Source organism: Anomaloglossus baeobatrachus, chromosome 9 (assembly GCF_048569485.1).
Source record: "Anomaloglossus baeobatrachus isolate aAnoBae1 chromosome 9, aAnoBae1.hap1, whole genome shotgun sequence".
NCBI lineage: Eukaryota > Metazoa > Chordata > Amphibia > Anura > Aromobatidae > Anomaloglossus > Anomaloglossus baeobatrachus.
This window is the reverse complement of record NC_134361.1, coordinates 137,394,015-137,408,628: the sequence shown is the minus strand read 5'-3', so window position 1 is coordinate 137,408,628 and position 14,614 is coordinate 137,394,015.

Sequence of the window (14,614 nt, the reverse complement as noted above, 5' to 3'; positions counted from 1 at the left end):
TGGTACTCACTCAGCCAATGATGTACACAGAGTCTCCGGTAAAACAAACGGCTGGATGGACGGGTCCCACAGACAGCTGCGGTGTTTCTCCTCCCAGCAGGTTGATGGTGACTGCCTTTCCCTGCACCTGTGTAGTGTGTACGGTTCCGATGGGTTCCCACCGGTAACCCGCTCCCCAGCTTGAAGGATGCTGAAGGAGCCCCTTTTGCCCGCAGGCTCTGGCCCTAGGAACTTTAGCCTTGGCGGTGACTGTGTTTCCCTCTCTCGGTTGGACTGTTGCCTTCTGCCGGGACTTGGCTGCTGGGAAACCCAGGAGGTTCCCTTCGCTAACGGATTTGGCAAATTCACGGCGACTCCTAGCCTTGCCGGGGTCCGTAAGCCCCTGCCGGATGGTGCTGGCTTCTCTTTGCGTATCGGTCCGGTACCTCCGGGCCACCGCCCGTCCACGGTCCTTATGGCTAGCTCCAATAGGCCCCTCCTGCAGACGGTCACCACCGTCTGCCAACCTTGCTGATCCGTCCGGGCCACACACCCGGACTACCTTCTGTCTGCTCAACTGCTACTTCCCTCCTTCCACTTTCCCTTCAAAACTCTATCTCTCCTGCTTTTCCCGCCTCCAGGACTGTGAACTCCTCGGTGGGTGGGACCAACCGCCTGGCCCACCCCCTGGTGTGAACATCAGCCCCTGGAGGAAGGCAACAAGGGTTTTTGTCTGACTTCGGTGTGCCTGACCGGGAGTGTGGGGTGTGTTGGTGTTGTTCTGTGACGACCTGGCTTGTCCAGGGCGCCACACTACAACTGTCGCATTCCTTGTGTCAAGCCACTCATGACCAATAGACAACGCCAGAAGCATCTTACCTAGGCCACGGAGAAAAAGAATTGGACGGTTGCTCAGTGGTCCAAGGTGTTGTTGCTAGATGAAAGTAAATTTTGCCTCTCATTTGGAAATCAAGATCCCAGAGTCTGGAGGAAGAGTGGAGAGGCCACAATCCAAGCTGCTTGAGGTCTAGTGTGAAGTTTCCACAATCAGTGATGGTTTGGGGAGCCATGTCATCTGCTGGTGTAGGTCCACTGTGTTTTATCAAAATCAAAGTCAACGCAGTCGTCTTCCAGGAAATTTGAGAGCACTTCATGTTTCCCTCTGCCGACAAGCTTTTTGGAGATAGAAATTTAATTTTCCAGCAAGACTTGGCACCTCTCCACACTGCCAAAAGAACCAATACCTGGTTTAATAACCACAGTATAACCGTGCTTGATTGGCCAGAAAACGCGCCTGACCTAAACCCCACAGACAATCTATGGGGTATTGTCAAGAGGAAGATGAGAGACACTAGACCCAGCAATGCAGACAAGCTGAAGGCTGCTATCAAAGCAACCTAGGCTTCCATAACACCTTAGCAGTGCCACAGGATGATCGCCTCCATGCCACGCTGTATTGATGCAGTAATTCATGAAAAAGGAACCCCGAGCAAGTATTGAGGCATTTACTGTACAGACTTTTCAGCAGCCGCCAACATTTCTGAGTTTAAAATCATTTTTTCAGTTGGTCTTATATAATCTAATTTTCTGAGATAATGACTTTTGGGTTTTCATTGACTGTAAGCCATAACCATCAACATTAACAGAAATAAACACTTGAAATAGATCACTCTATGTGTAATGACTCTATATAATATATGCATTTCTCTTTTTGTATTGAATTACTGAAATAAATTAACTTTTTAATGATATTCTAATTTACAGTATCGAGATGCAGTTGTACACACATATACACATATGCCATACAATCAAACTTATATACACACATACACATATACACCACATATGCACACATATAATGATACAGTCACACTCATATATTCACTCATATACATACATATACACCAAATGTACACACATACACACACATACATACACACATATAAATATAGACAGATACAGACACTCACTTATACACACACATATGCAGCACCCTGGGATATGCTACCCCAGTGATCTGCAGGATCCTAAGGCTTTCTGGAACACCCTCTGCTGACAACACACACCTCACACACAGGTAGGGGCACATTCCCTGAGACCTGGGCGCAGCATGTAGAGGGTTAACATTGGTCATATGTGAGAACCAATCCCTTAGCTGTTAGCCTGGGAAAGGGGTGTGGCTTGTGGGAAGCAACAGGTGTTGCTAGGCAGAATTGGCAGAGAGGAAAAACAACAGTTGAAGGAGTGACAGTTGAAAGGAGCCAGAGAGTGAGAGGGGTGTGAGGATTGTGAGGAGACCCCCAAAAGGCGACTAGGAGGTAGTAGACTGAGGGTAGAAAGATCCAAGGCACTACGCACGAGGGGGTACTGGACCCCAGAGTAGACAACAGCTCCAGGCGGTCTGCTGATCCAGCCGTGTGTGGTGACTTCCAGGGTACCACACCACCCAAAGGCTCAGGGACACAGCCTCATATATAGGACCCGGGAGAGGGCACAGAGAAGTAGCCTACCCCACAAGGGACCGCGAGGCCTGCCATACTGGGCCCGGAAAAGAAAGGAGCGGAGCGCCGCAGGTCACCAACAGCTTCAGGCAAGGGGACCATCAGCTCTGCATGTGCACGGAGGGTTCAACTGGGACTCACGTCAGCACCGGGACAAAGGAAAGTCGGTTAACCAGCCGTGCCAAATTGCACTTGCAACATCAAGTGAGTAAATAGTTAATCTGCAAGAACTGTGTCGTGTCTATTACTGGCGAAGTACAAGGCGCAGCACACCTACATGGGACTTAAGTCCCTACTGGCGGAGGGTGCGAACATACTTGCTGCTATACCATCTGTCCCTAAAACCACAGCAGCGGCGGGACATCTTATTACCGCAAACCGCCAGTGGCGTCACAAGTGACATACAAAATAACCCTGTTACCGAGCGCCTCCCAGGTAACGGAACCGGGCATGGCCACCTGTGACGGTGATCCCCATTATCCACCACCCGGAACCGAGTATCCCAAGGGCCTGGGGTGTGGCAGCGCTCTACAAATTGGCGTCACGAACAGGATACAAACTAGGCCCAGCAACCCTGGGTGCAGTGTGCCTTAAACCATTTAAAATTGTATATAGACTTTTGTCGCCATTTTGCCTCAGTAAAAACTACTGCGCCATCACTCTGGCTGGAAAAGAGTGCAAAGTTTGAAAAAGTGCACAGGAAAACCTGGCTCTACCTCCCCACAGGGAATCTGCAGAGAAGCCAAACACCGAGCAGTAGCCTGACTTCAGGAGCTCCTGAGCCGCTCGGGATCCCCATAGAGAAGGTTGCTGAAATTAACCAAGGGGGACTAAAATGGAAGCGCAAGAGAACGGAGATGCTGCCGGACCGAGTCGGAGCGCAGACGCTGTGGCGGTGGCACCGATCATGCCGCTCATGCTACCCTACCTCCCAGGCACGACCTGGATGCCCCAGTGTGGCGCCCTGGACAAGCCAGGACATCACAGCTACTACACCAACACACCCCACACTCCGGTCAGGCACACCTAAGTCAAACAAAATCCTTGTTGCCTCCCTCCAGGGGCTGATGTCCACACCAGGGGGCGGGCCAGGCGGTTGGTCCCGCCCACCGAGGAGTTCACAGTCCTGGAGGCGGGAAAAGAGATCCGATAGTTTGCAGTGGAGTTGAGTTGTGGAAGTGAAGTGGCAGTTGAGGAGTCTTTGTTGGTCCGGTTGTGTGGCCCGGACGGAACAGCAAGGTTGGCAGACAGTGGTGACCGTCTGCAGGAGAGGCCTATTGGAGCTAGCCGTAAGGACCATGGATGGGCGGTGGCCCGGCGGTACAGGACCGGTATGCAAAGAGAAGCCAGCACCATCCGTCAGGGGCTTACGGACCCCAACAAGGCTAGGAGTCGCCGTGCAATTTGTCAAATCCGTTAGCGAAGGGAACCTCCTGGGTTTCCCAGCAGCCAAGTCCCGATAGAAGGCAACAGTCCAACCGTTAGAGGGAAACACAGTCACCGCCGAGGCTAAAGTTCCCAGGGCCAGAGCCTGCGGTCAAAAGGGGCTCCTTCAGCACATATCCAAGCTGGGGAGCGGGTTACCGGTGGGAACCCATTGGAACCGTACACACTACACAGGTGCAGGGAAAGGCAGTCACCATTAACCTGCTGGGAGGAGAAACACCGCAGCCGTCTGTGGGACCCGTCCATCCAGCCGTTTGTTTTACCGGAGACTTTGTGTACATCATTGGCTGAGTGAGTACCACCGTGCCATGTGGCACAGCGCTGCCCCGTGACCCTGCACCTCGCCAGGCCCCGTAACCCGCCTGCCATCCAAACCTACCCCCTCACCGGGCCCCGGGACAACCAACCCCCCTACCCACGGAGGGGAGAACCAACATCCAAGCTGCTACCTGTCATCGCTCCCGGGATCCCCGTCCAGAGCAGCGGTGGTGTCACCAAACTCACCACAACCATGGGTGGCGTCACGGACAATATCAAATCCCCACAACCAAAGCCCCTTTTCACTCACGGGCGAGGAACGCCGCTCGAGTCCCCGGGATCCGGCCCACCGCTCGAGCCACCACCGAGCAGCAGCAGCAGCCGGACCCGAGCAGTGGGAGAGCGCAGCATCCCCTTCTCCGCCCGCGACAACTTGGCATCACGAACAGGATCTTACCGCTCTGCCATCTGGTAGAGGTGCGCCTTGTGACCGCTGGAGGTGTGCGGCCGAAAAATTTGAGAAGCCGCCATCTTGGGCGCGAAGAATTCCCGCTCGAGCGTCTCCTTGAGCAGTGGAGGCGCAAAGGCCAAAACCCCGCCCCTGTAGAGGAGGAGCCGGAAAGAGACTAAGGGGGACTGATGGCGTTTGGCCGCAAGTAGCCTACGGCTATAAAAGCAGGGACGCCAGGACTCTGCAGCGATACCGGGTTCCTGGAAAGCCTCATTGTCGAGATGTACAGTCCGACTACCAACGATGAAGCCCCCGCACCCGGCACGGCGACGTGGCTGAGAGACCAGACCGCTCCGCTGAGTAACCGTCTGCAGGCCCACATGCAGCTCCTCCTGGATGAGTGGGAGACAGATATGGCGGACGTGGTGGCTGCTATGCGGAGACGCGAGGTGGAGGAGGATTCGAAGAAGCGGGTAAGAGACCCACAGGGTCCACAGGGAGGGTCTGCAGCGGAGCAGGCTGAGACCCCCATCACCATCATAACCGGTGATGTGCTCCCTAGGGCAGTCCCCACAGGGAACAGTCATCAGGACGTTCGGAGAGGTCCACTGGATAGTGGCCTCAGAGACTGTGGGTGGTGGGAAGAAAAGTGTACGGAGTACTAACCTGTTACAAATGTATATTTGTTATTTATTGTCGTTTTAAAAAAAATATATATTTTGCAGATTTTCTTGTTTTGCAGCCCGCGGACGTGCTGGTCTTAACCAAGGGGGAATGCAGCACCCTGGGATATGCTACCCCAGTGATCTGCAGGATCCTAAGGCTTTCTGGAACACCCTCTGCTGACAACCCACACCTCATACACAGGTAGGGGCACATTCCCTGAGACCTGGGCGCAGCATGTAGAGGGTTCACAGTGGTCATATGTGAGAACCAATCCCTTAGCTGTTAGCCTGGGAAAGGGGTGTGGCTTGTGGGAAGCAACAGGTGTTGCTAGGCAGAGTTGGCAGAGAGGAAAAACAACAGTTGAAGGAGTGACAGTTGAAAGGAGCCAGAGAGTGAGAGGGGTGTGAGGATTGTGAGGAGACCCCCAAAAGGCGACTAGGAGGTAGTAGCCTGAGGGTAGAAAGATCTCAGGCACTACGCACGAGGGGGTACTGGACCCCAGAGTAGACAACAGCTCCAGGCGGTCTGCTGATCCAGCCGTGTGTGGTGATTTCCAGGGTACCACACCACCCATAGGTTCAGGGACACAGCCTCATATATAGGACCCGGGAGAGGGCACAGAGAAGTAGCCTACCCCCCAAGGGACCACGAGGCCTGTCATACTGGGCCCGGAAAACAAAGGAGCAGAGCGCCGCAGGTCACCAACAGCTTCAGGCAAGTGGACCATCAGCTCTGCATGTGCACGGAGGGCTCAACTGGGACTCACGTCAGCACCGAGACAAAGGAAAGTCGGTTAACCAGCCGTGCCAAATTGCACTTGCAACATCAAGTTAGTAAATATCAGTTAATCTGCAAGAACTGTGTCGTGTCTATTACTGGCGAACCACAAGGCGCAGCTCACCTACATGGGACTTAAGCCTCTACTGGCGAAGGGTGCGAACACACTTGCTGCTATACCATCTGTCCCTAAAACCACAGCAGCGGCGGGACATCTTATTACTGTAACCCGCCAGTGGCGTCACAAGTGACACACAAAATAACCCTGTTACCGAGCGCCCCCAGGTAACCAAACCGGGCACGGCCACCTGTGACGGTGATTCCCATTATCCACCACCCGGAGCCGAGTATCCCAAGGGCCTGGGATGTGGCAGCGCTCTGCACATACACATACACACACTGACAAACGCACACATTCACACAAACTCATATACACACATATTTGCAGATATAGACACATATGCACATACACACACTGACAAACACAAACACATATATACATACATGCATACACATACATACACATATACACACATAAACTATATAAATAACGCACATCAAAGCCCAGGTCAGTTTTTAATCCTGGTTAATCTTCACTATATAGGTTTTATATGTTTGATCATTATGAACTTAAAATTCCAACTATGACCTAAGAATGCTTTAGTAAAAAAGTTTCCAACTATTATCACAGTAGACCATATAGGACTGATTAAACATGATCAGAGGCAGAGTAAGGGGCACTTTGCACACTGCGACATCGCAGGTGCGATGTCGGTGGGGTCAAATTGAAAATGACGCACTTCCGGCATCGCATGCGACATCGCAGTGTGTAAAGGCTGGATGATACGATTAACGAGCGCAAAAGCATCGTAATCGTATCATCGGTGCAGCGTCGGCGTAATCCATGATTACGCTGACGCGACGGTCCGATGTTGTTCCTCGCTCCTGCGGCATCACACATCGCTGTGTGTGAAGTCGCAGGAGCGAGGAACGTCTCCTACCGGCCTCACTGCGGCTTCCGTAGGATATGCGGAAGGAAGGAGGTGGGCAGGATGTTTACATCCTGCACATCTCCGCCCCTCCGCTCTGATTGGCTGCCTGCCGTGTGACGTCGCAGTGACGCCGCACGACCCGCCCCCTTAACAAGGAGGCGGGTCGCCGGCCACAGGGACGTCGCACGGCAGGTGAGTGTGTGTGTGAAGCTGGCGTAGCGATAACTTTCGCTACGCCAGCTATCACCACATATCGCTGCTGCGACGGGGGCGGGCACTATCGCACTCGGCATCGCAGCATCGGGCTGCGATGTCGTAGTGTGCAAAGCCCGCCTAAGCCATGATATTCAATTACTTATAGATGACATATTTTCAAAATACTCATCTTCTTCTGCATTTGGACCTGGCCACCATAGTGACTTCTAGCAGTCATGACCCTTCTCTTCTAGTTTTAAACTCCTAGATGTCCACACTTTCGAACATGTCCACCGTCTTTATCAAGACAAACTGCTCATAGTGCTACATACTGTGCCCCATAAAAATATTTCCACACAAAATTCCTCCTGAAGAGAATTTATTTGATTCAAATTGAATTGAATTTGCAAGCAAGTTGCAAAGAATTGCAATAACTGTTATATAACACCAGCCTAACTGCAGCACTGAGGTAAAGATAAAGGTAGTAGTCTGGGAATAATACAGACATTCATCTGATAGAGAGAGGTAAGAGAGGTACTAGAATTTGATCTTCTGCATTTGAATTCCTATAATAGACCTTTCTTTTTTCTTTATTCTTAATGCACTAGAAAGCAGAAGCAAGACAGGAAAATCGATTTATAGAAAAAAACTGGAATCTGTGTCAGGCGTGCTTGTTTTTTTTAAAGTGACTACTCAGTTTTTGCTTCCAAGTACAACTATTTTTATGAAGGTGGGGATTGTTTTTAAAAATACTAAAGAAAATTCCCAAAAACCAGATATTTAACTGTCATTTTAATCATGTACCTACTTAGGATTTCATATTTTGTCATTTGTTGAGAAATAATTGAAAATTCTTTTAAAAACAAATGTTGAGATTTAAATGTGCGTCTGTTTTTTAACACTTGTTTTACCAGTCTAAAATCACAACCATATATGCCACACCTCATTATGTCCTTTTGGGAAGGGTTTGATAATTGGTGTTGAATAGATTGTCAAAAATGAATGATAATTTTTCACAAAACGTATGGTAAAATGGCATCAATAGGAACGAATGGAATAGTGCACAGAAAAACAATCTGTACCATTGCTAAGAATGTGGCAGGTGATAGCAGCAGAAGCAAAACCACTACCTGTACGGCACCAGCTGTCCTGGCGATAGTACTACCACTCACAAATGTCGTTCTTTGCTTACAGCAAATGTATTAGTCAGAAGGAAGTAGAGGACATTATGGAATCTATGTATTATGCACATACGTACCTAACTTAAACATGGGTCAAGGGAGAAATAATGTCTACAACATAACAGCCGCATCCACACCCTACTGAGTTCTGTTCAGACTAGAAGATCCCTAACCGCTCAACTAAAAACACCATCTTGGACCTGGGTACCTGAACGGCCATACCTCCCCATAAGGAACCAGAGAGGAGGCAGCTATGCACAACTAAGCAAGAGAGGGAGAGTGTGCAGAGGTAGACTGGGACCCAAGGTGATGAAACTTAAAGCAATTGCACAAAGGGGGAAAAAGGAGAATAATAAATTAAAGCAAAGGAAACCTCGCAACAACCTAATTGAGGACAGAGGAAAGGTGTTGAGAAGTAAATGTGCAAACATAGAGCAGTAACACAACTAGCAGGCAAAATCTCTTAGTTGCAGGACTGGAACTCTTTAGCTGTCCACCTAGACATATAGCCAGCAAGAAGGCTGGTGCAAGGTGAGTATCAATACCCTCACCCAAGCTGTGATAGGACAGAAAGAAAATGTGAAAGTAAGAAACACCTACAGTATCAGCAAAACAAGGTAAGAAAAACAAAGATAAGAGGACAATGAGCAGTTGGCTAGAGACTGACCAGAGGTCACTGGATCAAGTCCTGAAGCCGGAGCGTGACAGAATGGAAAATCATTTATCTCAGTAACAGCAGGATGATTATACTTCTGACTGCGACACCATGAGCCAGTGTTCTGCACAAAATGTTTTGTCTGATCACAAATGGTTAAAAATGATAATTTTTGGACCAATTTTTTAATTTTAAAAAACATTAAAAATTCTGTCAGTGCACTGTGTTTTTAAATAGTCTGCTGGTTATTACCCAGTTACCAATCATTTCTATGATGAAGTCACTTTATATTACTAGGGTTGTATTTGCAATAATGATATTGAAAGAGATTGAATAATGTTGTGGAAGACCTAATAGTGTTAAGTACATCCATTCATGGCAAACAGAGTACATGTGATTCATGACAAATTTATTAGTTGCCAATCACGTTCTTGGGAAACGTTTGCCAAACCAGGCAAATTCGAATTTCAAAAGATTTGATCAATTCTACTTTTGAATGTGACACTTTTACATTCTGTACTTCATGACTGTAATACTTTTACATCTTGTGTCCCGAAAAACAGTAATGCTACACATATTGCCCATACCTCCATGAAAATAGATGTTGACTGTAAAATGGTAATGGAAGGGTTCAACACTGCACTGCCATGTAAAAGGGCAACTTAGTTATGACGCAAAGGTGATTTATTGGACAACACATTTTAGAGATACCATCTCCTTCATCAGATCACAATCACACATTTCGGAGATACCATCTCCTTCATCAGGTCACAGTCAGATCAATTTGATGTAATTTTGATCTGATAAAGGAAATGGTATCTCAGAAAAGCATTGTCCAATAAATCACCTTTGTGCCATATCTGGATTATCCTTCTTCATGGCAGTGTGGCATTAACCCCATTTTACAATCTACATCCTCATGGGCAGCAGCAGCGGTGTCTTGTGTATGTGTGTTAATGGTTTTGAATATCACAACTTGACAACATGAGCCTTCACAGTGTTTCACCTTTTGTATTATGTAAGACCCTATTTTGCGCGTTTTGTCTTCCAGTTTTTTCAGCTTTGAATATAGATATTATCATATCCTAATGACTTTTGAAAATAGGTACCAACATCACTCTGAGGTCGCAGAATGATGAGGTCACCATTCTATGACCTCATCACACTGCTGTGGGCAGTGCCACCATCAGGGCATTACAACCATGACTGATGAATAGGGCCCGGAGAAGAGGGGGTCCGGCTGGACCCGGGATAATTACTTAGCTCTATGAAGCCCTGGACTGGGCCCCCCCTCTTCACCGGACCCCATTGAAATCCGCAGCAAAGGGGCCAGGCAGTGTCGCTTTAGACACTGCACATGATTAAGGTGCATGTAAAGTCCTTCTAGGGCATCACATGCCAATTAGCCATGTGGTGGCAGGCAAGGTGAATAGAGAAGAGAAGGGAGGCGGCACATCCTCCCATGGCCCAGCGTGATGAGGTCATGACTCTGCGACCTCATCCCACTGCTGCGGGCAACACGAAGGTGGTGAAGACGTAATATCCGGCAGGGAAGGTAGGCGCTCTGTGAGCTGAAGCTCGCCAGGGGTGGTGGGAGGCCAACTGACTCCAGCCTCTGCCTTACTTCAGCTGAATGTGCGTTGGAGGACACACATCCAGCTGATATACAGTTAGGTCCAGAAATATTTGGACAGTGACACAATTTTCGCGAGTTGGGCTCTGCATGTCACCACATTGGATTTGAAATGAAACCTCTACAACAGAATTCAAGTGCAGATTGTAACGTTTAATTTGAAGGTTTGAATAAAAATATCTGATAGAAATTGTAGGAATTGTACACATTTCTTTACAAACACTCCACATTTTAGGAGGTCAAAAGTAATTGGACAAATAAACCAAACCCAAACAAAATATTTTTATTTTCAATATTTTGTTGCGAATCCTTTGGAGGCAATCACTGCCTTAAGTCTGGAACCCATGGACATCACCAAACGCTGGGTTTCCTCCTTCTTAATGCTTTGCCAGGCCTTTACAGCCGCAGCCTTCAGGTCTTGCTTGTTTGTGGGTCTTTCCGTCTTAAGTCTGGATTTGAGCAAGTGAAATGCATGCTCAATTGGGTTAAGATCTGGTGATTGCCTTGGCCATTGCAGAATGTTCCACTTTTTTGCACTCATGAACTCCTGGGTAGCTTTGGCTGTATGTTTGGGGTCATTGTCCATCTGTACTATGAAGCGCCGTCCGATCAACTTTGCGGCATTTGGCTGAATCTGGGCTGAAAGTATATCCCGGTACACTTCAGAATTCATCCGGCTACTCTTGTCTGCTGTTATGTCATTAATAAACACAAGTGACCCAGTGCCATTGAAAGCCATGCATGCCCATGCCATCACGTTGCCTCCACCGTGTTTTACAGAGGATGTGGTGTGCCTTGGATCATGTGCCATTCCCTTTCTTCTCCAAACTTTTTTCTTCCCATCATTCTGGTACAGGTTGATCTTGGTCTCATCTGTCCATAGAATACTTTTCCAGAACTGAGCTGGCTTCATGAGGTGTTTTTCAGCAAATTTAACTCTGGCCTGTCTATTTTTGGAATTGATGAATGGTTTGCATCTAGATGTGAACCCTTTGTATTTACTTTCATGGAGTCTTCTCTTTACTGTTGACTTAGAGACAGATACACCTACTTCACTGAGAGTGTTCTGGACTTCAGTTGATGTTGTGAACAGGTTCTTCTTCACCAAAGAAAGTATGCGGCGATCATCCACCACTGTTGTCATCCGTGGACGCCCAGGCCTTTTTGAGTTCCCAAGCTCACCAGTCAATTCCTTTTTTCTTAGAATGTACCCGACTGTTGATTTTGCTACTCCAAGCATGTCTCCTATCTCTCTGATGGATTTTTTCTTTTTTTTCAGCCTCAGGATGTTCTGCTTCACCTCAATTGAGAGTTCCTTAGACCGCATGTTGTCTGGTCACAGCAACAGCTTCCAAATGCAAAACCACACACCTGTAATAAACCCCAGACCTTTTAACTACTTCATTGATTACAGGTTAATGAGGGAGACGCCTTCAGAGTTAATTGCAGCCCTTAGAGTCCCTTGTCCAATTACTTTTGGTCCCTTGAAAAAGAGGAGGCTTTGCATTACAGAGCTATGATTCCTAAACCCTTTCTCCGATTTGGATGTGAAAACTCTCATATTGCAGCTGGGAGTGTGCACTTTCAGCCCATATTATATATATAATTGTATTTCTGAACATGTTTTTGTAAACAGCTAAAATAACAAAACTTGTGTCACTGTCCAAATATTTCTGGCCCTGACTGTATATACTAGGATGATATTATATAGAGGGGCAATGTGTGTGTGTGTGTGTGTGTGGGGAGGGGAGTAATATTTATAGAGATAGTGTGTGGGTTGATATACAGCGGAGCAGTGTGTGGGAGGATATATATAAAGAGGGGCAGCTTGTGTGGGTGATAGTATACAAAGGGGCAGTTTACTTGAGAGATATTATACAGAGGGGCAGTGTGTGTGGAGATATTATACAGAGTGGCAGTGTGTGTAGGGGGTATTATACAGAGGAACAGTGTGTGTGTGGGGGAGATATACAGAGGAGCAGTGTATGTGTGGGGGATATTATACAGAGGAGCAGTGTGTGGGGAGGATATTATACAGAGAAACAATGTGTGGTGAGATGTTATACAGAGGAGTAGTGTGTATGGGAGGATATTATACAGAGGAGCAGTGTGTGTGGGGGATATTACACAGAGGATTTGTGTGTGTGGGAGAGATAGTATACAGGGGGCAGTGTGTGTTTGGGATATTACAGTGGGTACGGAAAGTTTTCAGACCTCTTTAAATTTGTCACTCTTTGTTTCATTGCAGCCATTTGGTAAATTCAAAAAAGTTGATTTTTTTTTCTCATTAATGTATACTCTGCACCCCATCCTGACAGAAAAAAACAGAAATGTAGAAATTTTTGCAAATATATTAAACTGCTGGTGCAGGGAATATATGATTTTCCACACATTGCAATTAAGTACTGGATTGCTTTAGCCTAATCTGTTCCAAAATGATGGCACAATTTAGAACTGTCATTTGTGCAGTTGCTTAAGACAATGTTCGAAGTCACTCTCTGTTAGACGTGGGATGTAATTAAGATTGTACTAATTTCGTGGCTTTGCACTTTAATCCAAATGTTTCATATGATATAAACATAATCTAAACTTCTTGTATAGATAAGCAGTGTTTTCCTTCTGATACCTACTCCCCTGTGTCTAACAACTAAAGCATTTTATTACTAATATTTTGTTTGCTGTTCATATCAGTTCACAAGCAAAAATTACCAGGAAGAGTGATGTACAGTATGACTTCTGCATTGTATCTGCAGCACATTATGGTGCCGTTATTATGAGTAAACAGTGATAAAACCACTGCCATTCATGTTGTAGTGTGAGCGTCAATGTATGTATGAAAAGGCCGTTTACAGACACAATCCAGAATCACAGTCAGACCTCAGCCTAATCGTAATAAATAGTTGTAGAACCAAGACACATCAATCATATCCTTAGGTAAATATTCTGTAATCACTCTAATGAAACACCAATATTACCCACCAAATGCTATAATTAATAGTATGACATTCGGTATGTTATGTTGATACTACATTAGTGTGATTTCTATGTTTGGCTTGCAGATTATTGGTGTATCGTGGCTTTGCATAAACCAATTCTGCAAGCAAATACAAGAAATTGTGTACAATACCTTACTATGAAAGTGTCTTCTTTCTCCAGCTATGACAAAAGTCTTCTCCCCTACCTCATGAACTCTTTGTTACCTCTGCAAAACAGGTAAAATCCTTCTGTTACACACGAACATATGGAATTGTCCGGCACACGGCACAACACAGTGGTACGAAGAAGGAAAGGGGGCAAGAAGGTCCTCAAGGTAGGGAGAGGGGAAACAGGTCACCATCTGACACTAACCTGTGTCTGCTGTCTAACCTCTCTATTGTCCCTAAGTGGCTCCTTTCCCTGCCGTTACGTGCCTAGTCACCTACCGGTTAGTGCAAAGGCCAGTGAGTGCACTACATCACTGCAGTAATAAAAAACAGATTAAAGAAGACAGACAGGGGAACAAAGACAAAAAAGGATATACTCCAAGTTCTACAGTTACTGCAAAGCACCAGAGCTGCAAACAACAGGACGCCGGCAGCAAGGTGGTCAGTTCAGAAAAAATCTTTAACTGGCATCAGGTGATGAAACATGTGACTATTTAAAGAGGAATGGCGTGGTCGCAAACCGGCCACACCTGAGATAAGACTAACCAGGAACTACCAGCAAAGGAAACGTCATTAACTTTCTGCACCAAAAGAAAGCAACAACGTTCAAAAACCAGAGTCTCACAAAGGACACTCAGATCCCAAACCTGCCCCAAGTCTTCCAAGGACAGGAGACTCTTGTGACACCTTCTTTCTCAAGACAATACATACTACCAGCTTATTGAGATCTGGTCAGT